Source organism: Paroedura picta, chromosome 3 (genome assembly GCF_049243985.1).
Source record: "Paroedura picta isolate Pp20150507F chromosome 3, Ppicta_v3.0, whole genome shotgun sequence".
NCBI classification, from domain to species: Eukaryota; Metazoa; Chordata; class Lepidosauria; order Squamata; family Gekkonidae; genus Paroedura; species Paroedura picta.
Genome location: NC_135371.1, coordinates 167169566 through 167190052, shown reverse-complemented (window position 1 = coordinate 167190052; position 20487 = coordinate 167169566). Strand labels below are relative to the sequence as shown.

At 51.2% G+C, this 20487-nt stretch overlaps 1 protein-coding gene and 1 long non-coding RNA gene across 3 annotated transcripts in view; one reads left to right on the top strand and one right to left on the bottom strand.

The window, feature by feature from the left end:
* The window catches only part of OLFM2 (olfactomedin 2), a 212292-nt gene that overhangs the window by 173058 nt on the left and 18747 nt on the right, over positions 1-20487 (bottom strand). The window lies entirely within an intron of this gene.
* Positions 13200-17242, top strand: LOC143831389 (uncharacterized). Its single transcript, XR_013228868.1, has 3 exons — positions 13200-13326; positions 16525-16755; positions 16953-17242. It is a non-coding gene; the product is annotated as an uncharacterized LOC143831389 (long non-coding RNA).

Here is a 20487-nt window from a genome sequence, read left to right as displayed (position 1 = left end):
AGGGGATCGTATCTCCGGAAAGGACCTGAGCATCTTTGACGAGTAGCTCCCGGGCTAGATTCATGATGTCAGTTTTAACTTTTACCTCCTGCACTGAAGACCATTTCCTGAGAGGGAAGAGCCATTCATTTCAGGACAGCCGTCCTAAAGGCCTAAATGGCTTCGGCGTGGGCTAATTCAGGGAGCAAGCTTGAAAAGTCCCTTGTCAGCTATTAACAAAGGGAGCCCCAGTTTGTGTCAGAGAGGCTGATAGAATACCCACTTTTAGAAATCACAGGGAAGCCTGCCAGCTCCATCGGACTATGGACAGAGGCCATGTTTGCCTGGTGGGAGATCTCCCCTTCTGGGAGGGAACGATCTAACCATCGCATCTGGCCTCTGGATATCTTAGCCTGCAGCATGTTTTCAAAAGATGGAGAAAGAACCAGGCTGGGGGGAGGGAGGGGAATGAAGAAAAACAGTGGGGGAGAAAAATGGCTTAGTTGGGATGGGTCATTTTTGCAGCTAAGCTGAAATCTGGCACTCTGGACACGCGGGATGCTCAGCTCAGCAGCTCTGGAGAGAAACCTCCCCACACCATCAATCCCCACAAGTTGAACTTGGTTAGCAGGCAGAAGGAGGAGGAGGAAGAGGGAGGGTGGAAGGGCCACATTTTGTCGGCCCCGTGCAGGATTACAATGTTAGTCTGCAAACGATTGTAAGAAGAAGAAGAAGAAGAAGAAGAAGAAGAAGAAGAAGAAGAAGAAGAAGAAGAAGAAGAAGAAGAGTTGGTTCTTATATGCTGCTTTTCCCTACCCGAAGGAGGCTCAAAGTGGCTTATAGTCATCTTCCCATTCCTCTCCCCACAACAGACACCCTGTGGGGCGGGTGAGGATGAGAGAGCCCTGATACCACTGCTCAGTCGAACCTGGCATGCCAGATTAGAAGTCCACACTCCTAACCACTACACCAAACTGGCTCTCTAATCTATCTAAGCTAATCCTGTCCATAAAACGCAAAGAGATAGTTTTGCCTTGGGATCGGGCAGGGAACGGGGCTAATTCTTCAACTTCCTCTCCGTTTTGCTCATCAAAACCCGGATTCCCCCAGTGGCGATTATGATCGTTTTTTTTAAGGATTTCTCTCTTTTGAAGTGCTAATAGCGAAGCAGGGGAGCTAGTTTTGCCTAGCGCAACTGATTGGCAGATGAAGGGTTAAATGTTCCCTCCCTTCTTCGCATGGCCCCAGGCAAACCGAGGCTGCAAAGAACTTCAATTTTATGGGCCTATGCAAGCCCTACTGAAATCGGTGGGACTTACTTCAAAGTGAAGATGGAAAGGCCCAGGGAGGGCCGCATAGATTAACGCCAGGAAACAAGCCAGTTTTAGACTAGGAAGCCTCTATTGACAACATCTGGGCCCTGTGCTAGTTAATTAGGGCTGACTTTGACAAACGTCGCTTTATGGCTTTTAAGGATTTCCGAGAAAACTTCGATCCTGTCTGCAAAAAACAACCTCCCCCCCAAAAAAACCGCAACCCACTCCAATCCATGGACCCGATCCGTATCCTCTTGACATCCCCCACGGCCAGAAGTGCTCCAAAAGTGCAAGAGAGAACTGGAGAGGAAGGGGCATGGTGGGGGCCAGGGTGTGCAAATTACCTCTCCCCTTCCATTAATTATAATTATTTACTGAACTTACATGCTGCCCTTTGCAGACAGCTCAGTGCGGTGTACAACAATTAAACAGACAATACAAAAAATATATATAATTTCTACTAAAAATGAACCATAAGTAACAGTTGTTCAGTCCAGATGTTCCCTTAGGGTATTTTTTAGGGCAATGGGGGATCACCGGCCCCAACCAAAAGCTTGGCAGAAGAGATCCATTTTGCAGGCACCGCAGAACCGTGCCAGCTCCGACCTGGCCCGGATCTCTTCCGGGAGCTCATTGCACCAAGTGGGAGCCAGGACAAAAATGGACAAGGAACCCGTGCCCTTGAATAAGACAGCAGCAAGAGGCAGGAACGGGAGGAAACAATGAGCTTTCTCTAGGACCTAGTTTGGCCCCAAGGATTCCCAAGCAGGATCCCTCCCTCACACACATCCTGCAGGGAGATGACGAAGCCTGCAACAGGTGAAGTGACTCCGCCCAAGTCTATGAGTCTTTTCCCATTGGCCCCCTCTCTCTCGGGTTCTGGTGATGTCACAATGGAGAGGATTCCAGAAAGAGCCATGGAGACCTTTGTCTAGGTTTCTGTCCGTTCCCCCCCCCCCTGGGGTTTCTCAGTTCAGTTCTGCCTCTTGTCCCACCATGCCGATCTTGCTCTTTTCCACTGCTCCAGACAGATGAACGCTCTATCTCGATCTACCCCGCAAGGAGCCTGAGGCTGCCGAGGTGCACCGCCAGCGGGAGCGCCTGCTGGGAGACTGCGTTGTGCTGGAGGTGCTGCTGAAGCAGCTGGTGGTTGAGCACGGGTGCCTACAGGAGAAGCAGTGACACCCCCCCCCCCTCGGCCAAGCTGCTCACACTGCCGTGACCCCTGTGAAAAGGTCATTCGACCCCCAAAGGGGTCCTGACCCCCAGGTTGAGAACCACTGCCCTAGGTGATGTCATCAACAAAATTAAGAGTCTGAGGGTGGATGGAGACAGGTGAGGGCGGGGCACTGCCAAGGCATGGTTTTCCTGATGTTTCTATCTTTGTCCTGTAAACTGTGCCAAGCCTGTTCATGGGAAGCGGCAGCATCGAAACCTAATTAAAGGTAAAGGTAAAGGTATCCCCTGTGCAAGCACCGGGTCATGTCTGACCCTTGGGGTGACGCCCTCCAGCGTTTTCATGGCAGACTCAATACGGGGTGGTTTGCCAGTGCCTTCCCCAGTCATTACCGTTTACCCCCCAGCAAGCTGGGTACTCATTTTACCAACCTCGGAAGGATGGAAGGCTGAGTCGACCTTGAGCCGGCTGCTGGGATCGAACTCCCAGCCTCATGGGCAGAGATTTCAGACTGCATGTCTGCTGCCTTACCACTCTGCGCCACAAGAGGCTCTTAAAAAACCTAATTATAAATAAGTAAATAAAGATAAAATAACTTGTCCCGCATGAAGGGGCACATCAAGGGGCTATCACATCCTGTCTCAGCTTTTATACCGTCGAGAAACCCTTGGAACATTCTTCAGGCTTCAGATGTTCAAGACAGGCCTCAGGTACCGAATACGTGGATTTATCAAAACACAGAACTCCACCCCTGCCCCGTTCAGGCCAGCTGAATTCGCACCCCAGAATCAGATGCGATCCAACGCTACATCAACCCTGGAGGAAAAAGAAACTGAGGAAGACAAGCAAAATTCAAGGGCGTCCCCAAGGCAGCCAGGGTGAAATTGGGGAGAATCTGGAGTCATAGATTGTTTTTTAATAGCCTGAATCCCAAATGGAGAGGTCTCTTTGACTGCCCTGCACTGCCATCTTGTGGCAGCAACCTGAATCCCACCCATATGTACCCACACGAACCCTTGAGTCTTGAAAAGAAAAATTCAGCCGGTGGCCCTTCATCCACGAATGAAAATGGGAGCATAATGCACTGGGAAGTTCTCTTGCGCATGGCCTCACAGAAATGAATGGGGACAGGACAAGTTCTTGGCACATGGGGTTTCCGCGGCTCAGGGCAGTCTCTTTCCTGCTCTGGAGCCCTGAACCGAACTCCGGATCTGCCACCTGGGAAAGCTGCTTCGTGGTAAGACCATCTCTGAGGACTTAGAAATGAGGGTTTGGACCGGACCTGAGCTGAGCACACCGATGGAGGCTGCTGCCCCTCTTGCGTGGCTGCCGATCCCCAGAAAGATCATCCCCGGGGTGGTGGCACTGAGGCCCAGGGGAGAAAATCTTTCCTCAGTAGAAACTGGCAGGAGGAGCTATGTCACTCCTTATCCTCACTGTAGCATGCTAACCAATGCTGTAGTTCCTCTGAACAGGCCCTGTGATCCTGGGCAAGAGCTTTCCATGGGTCAGAAGAGGCTGAAGGAACCTAGGAAATCTTTCTTTCTTTCTTTCTTTCTTTCTTTCTTTCTTTCTTTCTTTCTTTCTTTCTTTCTTTCTTTCTTTCTTTCTTTCTTCCTTCTTTCCTTCCTTCCTTCCGCCCTCCCTCCCTCCCTCCTTCCCTCCTTCCTTCCTTCCTTCCTTCCTTCCCTCCCTCCCTCCCTCCCTCCTCCCTTTCCTGCCCTCCCTCCCTATTTTTTTCTTGCCTTGCTTGCTTGCTTCCTTCCTTCCTTGTTTCCTTCCTTCCTTCCATCCCTCCCTCCCTTCCCCTTCCTTACTCCCTCCCTCCCTCCTTCCTTTCTTGTTTCCTTCCTTCCTTCCCTCCCTCCCCCTTTCTTCCTTCCTTCCTTCCTCCCTCCCTCCCTCCCTCCCTCCCTCCTTCCTTCCTTCCTTCCCTCCCCCTTCCTTCCTCCCTCCCTCCCTCCCTCCTTCCTTCCGTCCTTCCTTCCTTCCTTCCTTCCTTCCTTTCCTGCCCTCCCTCCCTCCCTCCCTCTCTCCCTATTTTTTCTTGCCTGCCTGCCTTGCTTGCTTGCTTGCTTCCTTGTTTCCTTCCTTCATCTGTTAGAACGGGAGAGGGGGTCCTCTCCAAGTGAAATAACGGCTCAGCTTCAGGTTGGGCAGAATGTGCTACTGACAACAATGAAACAGTTAAAACAGTAAAATGGGAGGGGGGGGGAGTGCTAGATGTGAAGAAAGGCAGCCAGCAGGGTGGGAGGGGAGACAGGGAGGCACTTTGAACTGGAACATATGGAGCCGTAAATGGATTTTTAAATGCCTCCCCAGCTCCTCCCATGGAATCCAACCCAAGCTTTGTAGTTCCTCATCAGGGTCTTTTGGAAAGAAAATAAAATCCCAGATAGGCACAGAGGAATCTAATTTTTTCAGAGCATGCCAAAATAATTTCCTTTGAATTCCCCTTTCCCCAACTCATCTCTTTCCCACCCCGCCTTCCTTTCTTTTAATGTGTGTGCGTTGGTCAGGTTTCAAAGTAAACAGCAGAACGGCGCAATCTTGTGCACGTTGGCAGGGTCTCTCCCTCCCTCTGAAGTGTGCATGCACACGAAAGCTTATAAAACTTTATTGGTCCTAAAGGTGCCACTGGAATTAAACTTCATGCTCTCTCTCTCTCTCTCTCTCTCTCTCTCTCTCTCTCTCTCTCTCTCTCCCCCTCTCTATCTCCCCCCCCCCTTCCTTCCCATCTTGGTTAGGAGATGGAGGAGGAGAACTCAGCCAATGGCGGGAAGGAGGTTTGGTGATCAAGGGAGGGGAAACGAAGAGACAGGGACGACCGACAAGGCTGATCAATACCGAACATTTCATCTCAGTCTCTCATATGTAACTGCTTGCTCGAGCCAAGCTTGGCTCAAGAAAACAATGACGCAAGAGACTAGGAGATCAAATATTCCTTTATCGACCGGCCTGTTGGTGGGCCCTGTCTCTTTGTTTGGCCATTCGCTCGGACCGACTGGTCTTCGTTGGCAGCGTTCGGATCGAGGGAGGCGGGCGGAAGCGAGCTGTGAGGCAGGAGGCGGAGAAGCCGGAGAGAGCTCGGGTTCGAGCCCGTGAAGGGCAGGGTCCAGCCCGTAGGCCACACATTCAACACCCCTGGTTGTCGTTTGGCAATAACAGTGAGGATGGGTAGGTGTTCACTGACCAGATAAGGACCCTGGATCGGTCAATTCCGGCCCACGGGCTGTACGTTCTAGGATCCTAGGGCCCATCTTCAAGAAGGCCTCACTTCAAGAAGGACGTGGATAAAATTGAAAGGGTACAGAGGAGAGCGACGAGGATGATCTGGGGCCAAGGGACCAAGCCCTATGAAGATAGGTTGAGGGACTTGGGAATGTTCAGCCTGGAGAAAAGGAGGTTGAGAGGGGACATGATAGCCCTCTTTAAGTATTTGAAAGGTTGTCACTTGGAGGAGGGCAGGAGGCTGTTCCCGTTGGCTGCAGAGGAGAGGACACGCAATAATGGGTTTAAACTTCAAGTGCAACGATATAGGCTAGATATCAGGAAAAAAATTTTCACAGTCAAAGTAGTTCAGCAGTGGAATAGGCTGCCTAAGGAGGTGGTGAGCTCCCCCTCACTGGCAGTCTTCAAGCAATGGTTGGAGGCACACTTTTCTTGGATGCTTTGGGATGCTTTGGTCTGATCCTGCGTTGAGCAGGGGGTTGGACTAGATGGCCTGTATGGCCCCTTCCAACTCTGTGATTCTATGATTCTATGATTCAATCTTGCCTGGAGGGAAATTCTCTGCTGACCCGAGAGTGGGCACTGGCATTACCCTGGGCTTTTCATTGAGCCCTGACCCATTCCTTCCGGCCCTCCCTGTCACAATCCGGGTGGCCGGCCCAAGTCAGAGTAGGAAATCAGCCCTCCATTTCCCAAGCCCTAGGCCAGGGGTGGCCAAACTGCGACTATGACTCTCCCAATGTCCATGGACTACAATTCCCATGAGCCTCCTCCAGCAGGGCCTTGTGGGAATCAGGAGAATCACATTTTGGCCACCCCTGTCCTGGGCTGACGCTCCAACTACAAAGCCACATGGGCACTCGTCGTCCCCCCCGCCGTTTCTGCCCAATACACACAGCCCACCTGAATTTATTTATTGTATTTATTTATTATTTGGATTTATAGGACAGCTGCTCTCAGCAAACTGTCTTGCGGCGGTTTACAGGCATGTAAAACACAGATCCAATTCATAACAATAAAACAACTATATCGAGAGGATAAAGCAATCTCCTCGTAAAATAGCTCTAAAACTCTACTCACTATTACAATGGCGGTAGTCATTAGCGACTAATTCTGGAGAACCCCAATTAAAAGGGATCCGATTCATCGACAAACGGCAGACGCACCGACATGTTCAAAACGGAACGACTGGTTATTTCCCAGATCTGGTTTCCCCCCATGCCATGATGTCGATCGATCCCTAGAGGAGCTGAGGACCGTGCTGTACATTTCGGCACCATTCCAAGCCGGGTGACCCACCCCTCAACATCCCATAATTTCAGAAGACTCAGAAGGGCTTTGCCGACAGCATCCCTGTTCGACCCCTTGGAAATCAATTTAAAAAATCATAACGGGCCTTCTGTTCCTTCCAGCAGTGGCCTGCAGGCGAGTCATAATTACGTCAAGGCCTAATAGCCATCTAGTTTGGAAGAAGGCTGGAATCCAAGGAGGCCTTTCCATTCAAAGGTTCTCCCTCGATCCCTGAATGATCACTTTTCATCTCTCTCGGAGTCGGGCAACTGACGTATTCTCGGCATGGGGGAATCTCCTGCCACTAATCTCAGGGTTTTGGGAGAACACAAGCCCCGGCTGGGCTCCATGTTACGTGAACGGGAGACGGCCTCAAGCAAATTAGGGGTCGTAAATCATAGAATCACAGAATCATAGAGTTGGAAGGGGCCACGCAGGCCATCTAGTCCCACCCCCTGCTCAACGCAGGATCAGCCCTGAGCATCCTAAAGCATCCAAGAAAAGTGTGCATCCAACCTTTGCTTGAAGACTGCCAGTGAGGGAGAGCTCACCACCTCCTTAGGCAGCCTATTCCACTGCTGAACTAGAATCATAGAATCATAGAGTTGGAAGGGGCCATACAGGCCATCTAGTCCAACCCCCTGTTCAACGCAGGATCAGCCCAAAGCATCCTAAAGCATCCAAGAAAAGTGTGCATCCAACCTTTGCTTGAAGACTGCCAGTGAGGGGGAGCTCACCACCTCCTTAGGCAGTCTATTCCACTGCTGAACTACTCTGACTGTGAAAATCTTTTTCCTGATATCTAGCCTATATCGTTGAAGTTTAAACCCATTACTGCGTGTCCTCTCCTCTGCAGCCAATGGGAACAGCCTCCTGCCCTCCTCCAAGTGACAACCTTTCAAATACTTAAAGAGGGCTATCATGTCCCCTCTCAACCTCCTTTTCTCCAGGCTGAACATTCCCAAGTCCCTCAACCTATCTTCATAGGGCTTGGTCCCTTGGCCCCAGATCATCCTCGTCGCTCTCCTCTGTACCCTTTCAATTTTATCTACGTCCTTCTTGAAGTGAGGCCTCCAGAACTGCACAAAGTACTCCAGGTGTGGTCTGACCAGTGCCGTATACAATGGGACTATGACGTCTTGGGATTTTGATGTGATGCCCCTGTTGATACAGCCCAAAATGGCATTTGCCTTTTTTACCGCTGCATCACACTGCCTGCTCATGTTTAGTTTACAATCCACAAGTAAAAATCTTTTGCCTTTTAAACTGATAATGGTTTGGATATCTTTTGTGTCTTTAGATTCTTGCCTGCTTTAAATTATACAGCTTCCGGGGAAAGGCAGGATACAAATACAAGAATAAATAAAATATACGAATGAACGAACGAGCGAATGAACAAACAAAATCAGTGCCCCTAAGTTCTAAGAACCAGCACCCCTAAATTCTGAGAGCCAGCGTGGAGTAGGGGTTAAGAGCGGCAGTCTCTAATCTGGAGAACCTGGCTTGATTCCCCATTCCTCCACACGCCGCCCTGTGGCTGACCTTGAGCCAATCACAGTTCTCTCAGAGCTCTCTCGCCCCCACAGACTTCACAAGTGAGAGGAAGAGGAGGCGACTGTAAGCCGCTGGGAGACTCCTGCTGGAAGTAAAAAGCAGGGTGTGAAAAAAACAGCTCTTCTTCTCTCTTCCACTTGCCACTTTTGTTGCCACGAAATTCCTCTTGAAGGCTGCAGCAAGGCATCTGCCCTCCTCGCCCAGCTGTCTTGTGCCATGCAACGGCCAGCTTGCGTGGGGGGGGGGCAGGGGGCGAATACTTCCAGAGCTCAACAATTGCTAAGCACGGCTGGTACCGAGGCCTGGCGAAAAGCATGGACCTCTGCCCAGGCAAAACCCAGATCAGCTTTCTCTGGTTCTCCGTGGCTGGCAAAAGTAGGCAGTGACCCGGCGTATGTGAGTTGCAGGCAGATGGCAGCATTTCCCCAAGTTTCTCATGGGTGATGGCCAAAGGTGGGCTGCTTTGCTTCCTGCAGGTATGTCAAGGCGCGATTGCATCCTACAGATCCACACACAGAGGACTATCAGTGAAAGGCCAATGAGCTGAAAGGCTGTGACCTCTGAGTCACGTGACAGGGAGAAAGGGGGCATCAAAGAGGGATGAGAGGAGCCACAAACACCCCAGGAGACAGAGGTAGAGTTCAACGAGATCCGAACACACAGGGAAAGTGGGCAGAGGAGAACAAGATGCAATTCAACAAGGAGAAGGGCAGAGTTCTCCCTCTGGGTCACACAAATGAGAAGGAGGCAGACTGGATGGGAGAGACCCTTATGGGCAGCAGTGTGTGCCAATGGGATCTTGGGGTACTTCTGGACTGGAAGCTAAATATGCGCACAAAGCGTGATGCGGCGATAAAGAAGGCGAATGCAGTCTTGGGCTGTATCAAGATCTTACAACTTCAAGCTGATCTTGGAAGCCAAGCAGGGTCCAACCCAACTGAGAAGCAAGCTGCGGCTTGGCTAGCAACAACCAGCCCGTCTGGGTTCACGCCAGGGCTGAAGAAAGGAACCGTAAGTGGCACACACTCTCATATTTATTACAACCATCGCGAAGATTTGGAAAGCAGTCAAAAAAAGCCGATCCGCAGAGACGCCCCCCGCGGAGCTCCCTTTCTTATTCCACAATCAGATAAAAAATGAGGCAAACACGGCAGCCGAGTTGCACAGACGATTCCCTCTCCCGTCCTACGGGTCTCCTCCTTCCCTTCCTCCCCCTCCATGGTTCTTCCTTGGCCGGCAACCAGATCGCCCCCAACGTGAATAATAATGACCATCGACCCGTCCGACATTTTCAAATTAGAAGTTCTACATAGCAACGCCGGAGCCACCCTGGGGAAGGGAGTTCTTCCGAGTCGACGATAGGAAGAATCCGTTATCTGAGACAGAGAAACCTGGCAGGAAATTAGCTCTGTGCGGAAGTGGGATAAGGAAAACAAACAGGGAGCAAAATGCAGAGTAATTTGCGAAGAAGTTGGCGCAGGAGAAAAACCACCCACAACTAATTGCATGGTGGAGCAATGCTCTGTGGGAAATGGAAGCTGCGTAAGGGATAGCATGGAAGAGGCTTTCTGCACATACTACTGATCATGGGGCATGTGGAGCGCATTAGCATCGCTCAACTACGGTAACAAAAGTCCAGGGATAGTACGGATAAAAAATCTCACACCCACCTCTCTATCTATGCCTCTAGATCTGCTTGCCTGTCCATCTGACTGTCCACCTATCTGTCCATCCAGCTGCCTCTTTGTCTACCTATCTGCTTGCCAACCCATCCATCTACCCATCCACCCATTTGCCCATGTACATGGACATCTGGCCATCCATCCACTCATCTGCCATCTCTCCATCCACCCATTTGCTTGTTTGCCTGTCCATCTATCCATCCAGCCTTTCTCCATGCATACACTGCCCATCTGCCTGCCCATCTGCCTGCCCATCTGTCTTCTTGGTGCTTGAGAAGCAACAGTGGATGAGCTCAGCTGGTAGACCTCCTGATGGCACCTGGGTTTTGGTCACTGTGTTACAAAGAGGGTTGGACTGGATGGGCCATTGGCCTGATCCAACATGACTTCTCTTATGTTCTTAAAGCTGCTGGTGGACCTCCTGATGGCCCCTGGGTTTGGGCCACTGTGTGACACAGAGTGTTGGACTGGATGGGCCATTGGCCTGATCCAAGATGGCTTCTCTTATGTTCTTAAAGCTGCTGGTGGACCTCCTGATGGCCCCTGGGTTTGGGCCACTGTGTGACACAGAGTGTTGGACTGGATGGGCCCTTGGCCTGATCCAACATGGCTTCTCTTATGTTCTCATAGCCACTGGTGGACCTCTTGATGGCACCTGGGTTTGGGCCACTGTCTGACACAGAGTGTTGGACTGGAGCGGCCATTGGCCTGATCCAACATGGCTTCTCTTATGTTCTCATAGCCACTGGTGGACCTCTTGATGGCACCTGGGTTTGGGCCACTGTGAGAAACAAAATGTTGGACTGGACGGGCCCTTGGCCTGATGCAACAGGGCTTCTTATTCATCTATCCTCCCATTCTTCTGTCTGCCTGTCCATCCAGCTATCTGTCCATCTGCCCACCTGTCCTGTCCTATAATTTAAAAAGAAACAAAAACTAATGAATAAGTGCCCAGGGGTACCTTAAAGACTAACAAAATGTGGCACAGGGGAGGACCCTGTATGAGTCCCCGCTCACCTCTTCAGGTATGCCTTTCTCCAGATGCTCACGAAAGCTCCTCCCCAGCCAATTTGTTAGACTTTAAGATACTCCCAGACACTTGCTTTTCTACTGCTGCAGACAGGCTGACGTGGCAGCCCCACTGGAGCTGTTATTCCAGGGAGGTCTCCCATACAAACATTAACCAGGGCTGACCCAGCTTAGCTTCTGAGATCTGGCAAAATCCTGCCAGCCCAGCCAATCTGTGTAGAAGCTAAGCAGAACTGGCTCCAGAAAGAACCATCATCCAACAGGTGGCTTCCTAAGAAAGCATTCACGGTCCAATCCTCAACAAAACAATGCCAAAGTCCAGTAGCACCTTATAGACTCCAAAACTTCCGGCATTCCGCAGGGCCTGCAAGACGGAGCTCTTCTGCCCGGTCTACAGTTGAGGCCAGCGCGCTAAGGAAGATCTGGAACTCCCCATCCTTTCCCTTTGGAGCCAGTTTGGTGTAGTGGTTAGGAGTGCGGACTTCTAATCTGGCATGCCAGGTTCGATTCTGCACCCCCACATGCAACCAGCTGGGTGACCTTGAGCTCGCCACGGCACTGATAAAACTGTTCTGACCGGGCAGGAATATCAGGGCTCTCTCAGCCTCACCCACCCCACAGGGTGTCTGTTGCGGGGAATGGGAAGGCGACTGTAAGCCGCTTTGAGCCTCCTTCGGGTAGGGAAAAGTGGCATATAAGAACCAACTCTTCTTCTTTTTCCCTTTTCTTTTCTTTTCTGTTCTTTTCTTTTCTTATTTCCTAACATCTCACTGGTGGCTGGAGATCTATTCTCCCATATCCTCCCCCGGAGATTTTGGTTAAGGGGAGGGGGTCTTTTAGTTGTTTTAAATTTGTATGGGTACTGTGTAATTTATATAGTTTTTAGGAGAATTTTACTGGGTTTTTTATATGCTGTAACCCGCCACAAGCCTTTCGGGAGTAGCGGGCTAAAATTGAATGAATGAATGAATGAATGAATGAATGAATGAATGAATGAATGAATGAATGAATGAATGCAACATAGCCTAGTGTTTGTGAACCAAAGATCACCTCCTTAGACACGTAAATCCATCCGGCCCAGAACGGCAAAGGATGTTACAGGATCCTTTCCCCGAAATAATCACGCCGTGTAAGGGTGGAGTGTGAGATGTGTTAGATAAGTGAAATGTAACACACACACACACACACCCATGCAGGAGGGAAGGCAGATAAGCAGATACAATAGGAAATTACCGAAGTATGGCTGAAGTAATTACATCTGTGAGGGGTGGCATATGCACGATATTAGTGCCTAGCATGAGCGAAGAATTGAAGAATCCTTGCTCAGCCTTGTGGGACGCCTTGGCTTGGGTTCTGTCAAAGAGACCTGCGTGTAGAAGGGAAGATTGATTGTTGCCGATACACACAAACACACACAGAGTCCCTCCTCAGGCTGCCGTTCTATGGGAGCAGGTGGGCAAGGTGGAACGCAGAAAGAGGAGGAAGGAAAATAAGAAGGAAGAAGGGGAAGAAGAGGAAAGAGGAGAGTTGTTTTTTTCTATGCTGCTTTTTCCTACCCAAAGGAGTCTCAAAGCGGCTTACAGTCGCCTTCCCTTTCCTCTCCCCACAACAGACACCCTGTGAGGGAGGTGAGGCTGAGAGAGCTCTGAAATTACTGAAGAAGAGGAAGAGTTGGGTCTTATATGCCGCTTTTCTCTACCCGAAGGAATTTCAAAGAGGCTTACAATCCCCTTCCCTTTCTTCTCCCCATAACAGACACCCGGTGAGGGAGGTGAGGCTGAGGGAGCCCTGGGAGAACTGTAACCATCCAAGACCACCCAGCAAAGATGCTATCCAAGAGTGCATTGTGGACTGAACTCTCTGCAGGGGGGGGGGGGGTCAGAACACAACACTCAGAATGGAATTCAGATTCCGGAGAATCTGCCTGGCTGTTGGTTCCCAACGGTCACTCCCAGCTTTGACACCTGGGCAGATCTGCTCAGAGCACTGGTGACATCTCCAAGGCAGGAGCTGTGGCTGAAGAGCTTTGGTGCCCAAGAGGGGACTTGCTCTCCAACACCCCCAGCAGGTAAAACGGGAGGGAGAGGCGTGAGCAAGAAGCCCATTTGATGGCAGAATCCAGGGAGCTGGAGACACAAGGACAATGTGACTGGTAACATTGCATGTTTGCCTAATTCAGTGGTTCTCAACCTGGGGGTCAGGACCCCTTTGGGGGTCGAATCACCTTTCACGGAGGTCGCGGCATGGCAAGCAGCTTGGACGGGGGGGGGTGCCATCCACACAACAGCCTTGCGGGGTAGATCGAGAGAGCGTTCGTCTGTTTGGGGCAGCGGAAAAGAGTGAGATGGGCATGGTGGGACCAGAGGCAGAGCTGAACTGAGAAACCCCAGAGGGGAAAAACAATGTATACACAATCATGAAAAATGGGTCCTCACGCCGTTGGGCAGTTTTGGTTTGATCTCTGTGAAAGAAGACTTGCCTGATTTTAGGGTTGGGGGTCCCCACAACAGGAGGAACTGGATTAAAGGCTTGCAGCAGCTCAAATACTTTGGCCACCTCATGAGAAGGAAGGACTTCCTGGAGAAGAGCCTAATGCTGGGAGAGATCGAGGGCAAAAGAAGAAGGGGACGACAGAGAATGAGGTGGCTGGATGGAGTCACTGAAGCAGTCGGTGCAAACTTAAATGGACTCCAGGGAATGGTAGAGGACAGGAAGGCCTGGAGGATCATTGTCCATGGGGTCGCGATGGGTCGGACACGACTTCGCACCTAACAACAACAACAAGCCTTAGGAAGGTTGGGAACTGCTGGCCTAAATGCTACTGATGCAGCGGCAGATGCCCAAAGCGGGTTCCCCTTTTCACACAGAGAACACTGTGTGGATATGCAGTACCCTTCGCAGTGCTCCTCTAGATCCGTGTCCTTGAAGCCTGCGCTTTCTCCCCAGCGGGGACTCCAAGTGGTGGACATTGTTCTGCTCTCCTCCTCCATTTTATCCTCACTGCACCCCTGTGAGGTAGGCCGGGCTGAGAATGTGGGACTCATCCAAAGTCTCCCAGCCTGTTGCCATGGCAAAGCGGGGATTCAAACTCGGGCCTCCCGGAGTCCAGAACTGCATTCCACTGTTTCCCAACTATGGTAGTGCAGTACCACGTGAGCGCAGTGCCACAAAGGCCCCTCAGTGGGACCACAGTGTGGGGTTTTTCAAAACTGGTGGCTGGGGAGAGCCCTCGCACCCTGCAAAGAAGAAGGTTTTTTTTTAATTTTAAAAAAAGCATAGTTATTTGGGAAGACCTTCCCCACCCAAGTAGCCAGTTCTGGGCCTACAGCGGGTGGGAAGGGGAGGGGCCCCGGTCATTTAACCCTTTGCCACAGGGGTAGTCAAACTGCGGCCCTTCAGATGTCCGTGGACTACAATTCCCATGAGCCCCCTGCCAGCGAATGATGCTGTGGAGCAACAAAAACAGCGCCCCAGCGAATGCTGGCAGGGGCTTATGGGAATTGTACTCCATGGACATCTGGAGGGCCGCAGTTTGACTACCTCTGCTTTGCCACATGAGGCTCTCCTCACTTCCAGGGGTGTGGCAGGGAGGCGTGGCCAACTGACCTCACTTCCTGATGCCTCAGAGGCTGGACAATATTTCAGCAGTAGCGCCACAGTCAAAAGGCCGGAAAAGGCAGCTCTAACCACTAACCCCATCTCACCTCCTCTAACAAAACACACATCTCTAGTTCTTTCTCCAGATGTTCATGGACTACAATTCCCATGAGCCCCTGCCAGCAAATGCTGGCAGGGGCTCATGGGAATTGTAGTCCATGGACATCTGGAGGGCCGCAGTTCGACTACCCGTGGACAGAACAGAGGGCCCACGGTATGAAGTCCCCAGCCCCTCAAGACGAGCGACCTTTCCTTTTCGGAGATGGTAGAGCAGGGGTAGTCAAACTGCGGCCCTCCAGATGTCCATGGACTACAATTCCCAGGAGCCCCCAGCCAGCAAACGCTGGCAGGGGGGTCTTAGGAATTGTAGTCCATGGACATCTGGAGGGCTGCAGTTTGACTACCCCTGCGGTAGAGGAACAGCCCCGACGTTCTGTGCTCCTCCCGCCTCCCTTCATCTCCCTTTTCATCCCCTCTGGCAGCAGAGAATCCAAGCCGAGCAGAGACGAGGGCGTCAGACGCACGCTGCCGACCGTGCACAATAGCCCCATAGAGAGAAGAGTCCCAGAGACTGCAGAGCCATTGACGGAGGGCAGGTGTCCCAACCTCAGTCTCCCTCCAATGCGCACAAATGCTTGTCTGTGCCCAGGAAGCCGGTTTTCGGTTTTTACGGCCCACGTGGGCACAGCTCCGCATCCGACATTACAAGCTGGGTCTTCTCCGACGAGTGCTGTGCCGTTCGACTCCGTCAACACTGGGCACCCTCCGTGCCCAGCGAGGGAGGGAGTCGGGGACGCACCACGATCCCCTGGCACGGCTTCTGTCGCTGGCAGATCTGGGGGTGGGGAGGGAACCCTGAAGAAGGGCCACTGCCCAGAAACCACTGTCTAGACTCCGAGCGCTGAATATCTGGGCTCGGGGAGTGGCAGGAGATCCGGGGACAATATGTACTGGGCCTTCCTGCCACTGCACTGCGGTCGGCTGGGAGCCGGCCGTGAAAACCCAGATCCTTATAAGCACGCGTCCTTGCAAACGGAAATGCAGAAATGTAGAACAAATTGCAGAGGGAAGCAGAAGAGAAAGAGTTGGCTTTTATACAATGCTTACCTCTCCCCTACGGAGTCTCGATGTAGAGGACAAGGGCCATTCCCTTTCCTCTCCCCAGAACAGACACCCTGGGAGGTGGGTGAGGCTGAGAGAGTTCCGAGAGAACTGGGACTGGCCCGAGGTCGCCCAGCTGGGTTCACGGGAAGGAGGCCCAGATTACACCCAGAATACACAACGACGACGTCCGTGGACAGGGGGAGGGTGGGTTGAGCAGCTCACCCCATCGCCGGCGCTAGGAATGCTGCCTCCGGACCCATCAAGTCCCCATGGAAAGCGCAGGTCCGCCCACGTAACTTTCCCCGCACCGAGGAGAAGTCACTTTCGGTGACTAATTGCATAGCAAAAAGTGGGGAGGGCGGAGTCCGTGTGACACGGTGGCGTGCTTTAATTTCCAGCGGTGGGTTTTGAAACAATAGAGCCTTAAAATGGGAGCGACAGAGAGAGGACGCGGAGGGGGGCTGAAGATCTTCCCCTCAAAACGTTGTTTTTTTTTCTTATGAAGTTGAAACTCACGAACACATGAAGCTGCCTTAGAGTCGGATCAGACTCTTGGCCCATCGAGGTCGGTATTGCCTACTCTGGCAGACAGCCGCTCTCCAGGGATTTGGGCTGAGGTCTCTCACGTCACCTACGACGTGATCCTTTCGGACGGAGATGATGGGGATTGAATCTGGCGCTTTCCCCACGGCAACCAGAGGCTCCTCCCCCGAGCCGCATCCCCTTCCTTCTCAAGGTCAGTATTGTCTGCTCAGGCAGGCAGCCGCTACCCGGGGTTTCAGGCTTAGGACTTTGACCTGAGCCTTTTTCACTGGAGAGGCTGGCGGTTGAGCCTCGGACCTTCTGCATGCCAAACGGCTACTCTATCACCCAGCTGAATTCTGGGATTGCTGGATTCTTACACTTCATTTCTCCGCCACCCTCTTTCCGTAGCTGCTGTTTACCAGGCTAGCCAGCTGGAAAGCGACACCCACAAGGCCAGGGGTCATCCCTCAAGGAATAATTCTCCAGGACATGGCAGGAATGCTAAACGCTGGCTCAAAGCGATGCCAGCGGCCTCATGCTCTGCAGCAGCAGCACCTCTGATGCATTCGCCAGCGGGCACTCAAGCCTCAAAGGAGCGGCCCCTTCTCCCTGCTAACATCCCCGAATCTAAAGCCTCAGTCCACCCCCACCCCCCACCCTGCCCACAAGCTATTGATTTCCAGGAGGCATAAAGTTCAAGTGTATGGCAGGATATTTGTCTAGATCAGGCTACATTTATTTATATCTATCAATCTTTTCATTCATTCATTCATTCATTCATTCATTCATTATATTTATATACCACCCTCCCCTGGGGCTCAGGGCGATTTACAGGGAACTGGAGAGAAAAAAACAGTACAGATCATACGATAAAATGAACAACAGTGGAACAGTCATAATAGGACAACAGTAATATAGAATCATAGAATCATAGAGTTGGAAGGGATCTCATGGGTCATCTAGTCCAACCCCCTGCACTATGCATCCCAATCCCATCACATCCCAATCGCTCATCTACTGTCACCTGCCACCTCCTTGAACATCCACAGAATCAGCTTCTCCGTCAGATGGCTGTCAGACCTCTGCTTAAAAATCCCCAAAGATGAAAAACCCACCTCCTCCCAAGGAAGCCTATTCCACTGAGGAACCACTCTAACTGTCAGGAACTTCTTCCGGATGTTTAGATGGAAGTTCTTTTGAATTGGATGCTTTAGGATGCTTAGGGCTGATCCTGCATTGAGCAGGGGGTTGGACTAGATGGCCTGTATGGCCCCTTCCAACTTTATGATTCTATGATTCTATGAATTAATTTCAATAATGGAACAAACATGGTGAGAACATCCAATTTTAACTGTACCATACTGACGGCCCCGTCGGACGGACATATCGGTGATGGTCCTCATGGGAGGGGAGCTCAGGGGCTAATGGGAAGTGATCTTAAGTTTTATCGTGATATGACCATATATGGTCCTGTCAATCCACCCACCCACCCCCTCCCCAAACGGCCAATGAAGGGCCTGGAGGGTGTGGGAAGGGGAGGGGCCACGGGTGGGTGTGCCCACAGCTCTGCTTCCCATCCCTTTTCTGCACGACTGTTCCACCTCCGGGGTTTTTCAAAGCCTGAGGTACGTTTCAGGGCTTTTCAGTGGTGAAAAAGTTGAGAGAGGCTGGTCGAGGTGTTCTAATCCAGTGGATTTCTGCAGAGGGGCAATTTCGACAGGAAGAATAAAGTTTTAATTACCTGCGAAACTCCGAGGCACCTTTCTTTCCCTCCCCCCCGCCTGACAACCGCAATATTTACCGGATGCATCCTCTTGTCCGTAACTCAAGAGTCCTGTAATTGTGACATCCAGTTTATTAGATCTCGCTCCTCTCATTACGGAATCCGGGTCGCGTTCCGGCTCACATTGTGTCTACCTCATCGCTCTTCCAGTTTCACCCTTCGGTTTTATTGCCCCGTTCATTATTATGCCCTGCCACGCCGTTGGTTTCAGTGGCTTTTGGGGCTCGGTGATCTGTCTCGGGCCTCAACAGGAAAGGGGGGACTGGACGAATGAAGCCAACGCATTTTAAAAGGTTCTCCGGCCCTTTGAAACTTTGGCTCAGAAGTTTCCCGGAAGGCTTGAAGCTGTGCCCTTTTCTTTCACACCCACTCTAGCTTTCCATAGGGTTGCCTCCTCACTGTGGCTACAGGGAGAAGCCTCTGCTTGGGATGCAGCAGGTCCTGAGTTCAAGCCCCAGCATCGCCAGTCAAAAGGCTCAGGCAATTGGTGATGTCAAAGAAGACACTGGACAGTAGACCAAGCTATCCCAACCAGGTTTTTGTGAAATCCTGCGTTTTCTTGACGGCCCTGGAAGGGTTCCCTGAATGGCCGGGAGTTAAATTTTACTATATTATGGGCCTTGGGGGGGGGGGTTGGGGGGGCTTGAGTAAGCATGCACAATCACACCACTTCTGGTGTTTCTCAAAGGCTTAATAATGTTTCGAGGGGGTCTCAATAGTAAACAGGGGGGATGTAGTGGATTATACCACCATGTTTATTGATCTATGTATGTCTCAGACAGAGAGGCTGATTCTGTGAAGGCTCAAGGGGGTGGCAGGTGACAGTGGGTGAGCGATAGGGTTGTGGGTGTCCTGCATAGTGCAGGAGGCTGGACTGGATGACCTAGGAGGTCCCTTCCAACTCTATGATTCTAAATTCCGTATGATTCTATGATTCTTTTTTATGTCCCTTTTTAATTTTAATGGGGTTTCATTGGGGGTTTTAATTGCGGATGAGTGTAACCCGCCACGAGCTGGTCTTGGGAGTGGCGGGAAATAATAATAATAATAATAATAATAATAATAATAATAATAATAATAATAATAATAATAATAATAATAATAATAATAATAATAAAGTGAAGAAAGCCTGGATTAGATTATATGGACTCAGTGTAAATCTGCTTAGTTGTGGAGCCCATCCATCTCATGCTGGGCTTCCCTCTTCCCCTGCTGCCTTTGACTTTTCCACTGACTTTTCTCTTTTCGTCAGATGACCTAAGTAGAGGCTAAGAATGTGTTCAGAAGCAGGGGTAGTCAACCTGTGGTCCTCCAGATGTCCATGGACTACAATTCCCATGATCCCCTGCCAGCATTTGCTGGCAGAGGCTCCTGGGAATTGTAGTCCATGGACATCTGGAGGACCACAAGTTGACTACCCCTGTTCTAAAGCAGGCCTGCCTATGGACCACCTCTTTAATGGCAGGAAGGCTCTAGGGAAACAACCATGGGAGAAACGGTTCAAAGAAAGAAGATGATGATGATGAGTTGGTTCTTATACCCCATGTTTCACTGTCCAAAGGAGTCTCAAAGGGGCATACAACCGCCTTCCCTTCCTCTCCCCACAACAGACACTCTGTGAGGGAGGTGGACCTGAGAAAGCTCTGACAGGATTGTTCCGTGAGAACAGCACTAATAGGACTGTGACTGGCCGAAGGCCACACAGTAGGCTGCATTTGGAGGAGCAGGGAATCAAACCCAGATCACCAGATCAGAAGCCGCCGCTCTTAACCACTACCCCACACAGCAGCGTCTGGCCTTCTTAACGATCCGAAATTTGCTTAAAGGTCTGCACAAAATCCTAGCTCTTTAGGCCGAGATCCAAATTGCGCAATGCCCCCCTCCCCCACGCGGTTTCCGGATCTGCCAGTGCCACTGTGTTTTGTTCCCTTCGGCTCGCAATTTGGGCTTTCTCAGCGAGGAACTCCAGTCTGCCTCGCCCGGGCTACCGGCAGGCAGCAACAGGCATCCAGCACAGACGCAGAAGAATAGAACAGAGCCCCTTTTGCCAAAAAAATAATAATAAAAGGACTCATGGATGCCTTCCAAACGGCCGCAGCAGCCGCAGCGGAGCGCTTGACGGCCTCATGAATATTCAACAAGCACAGCCAAAGTGTTTTA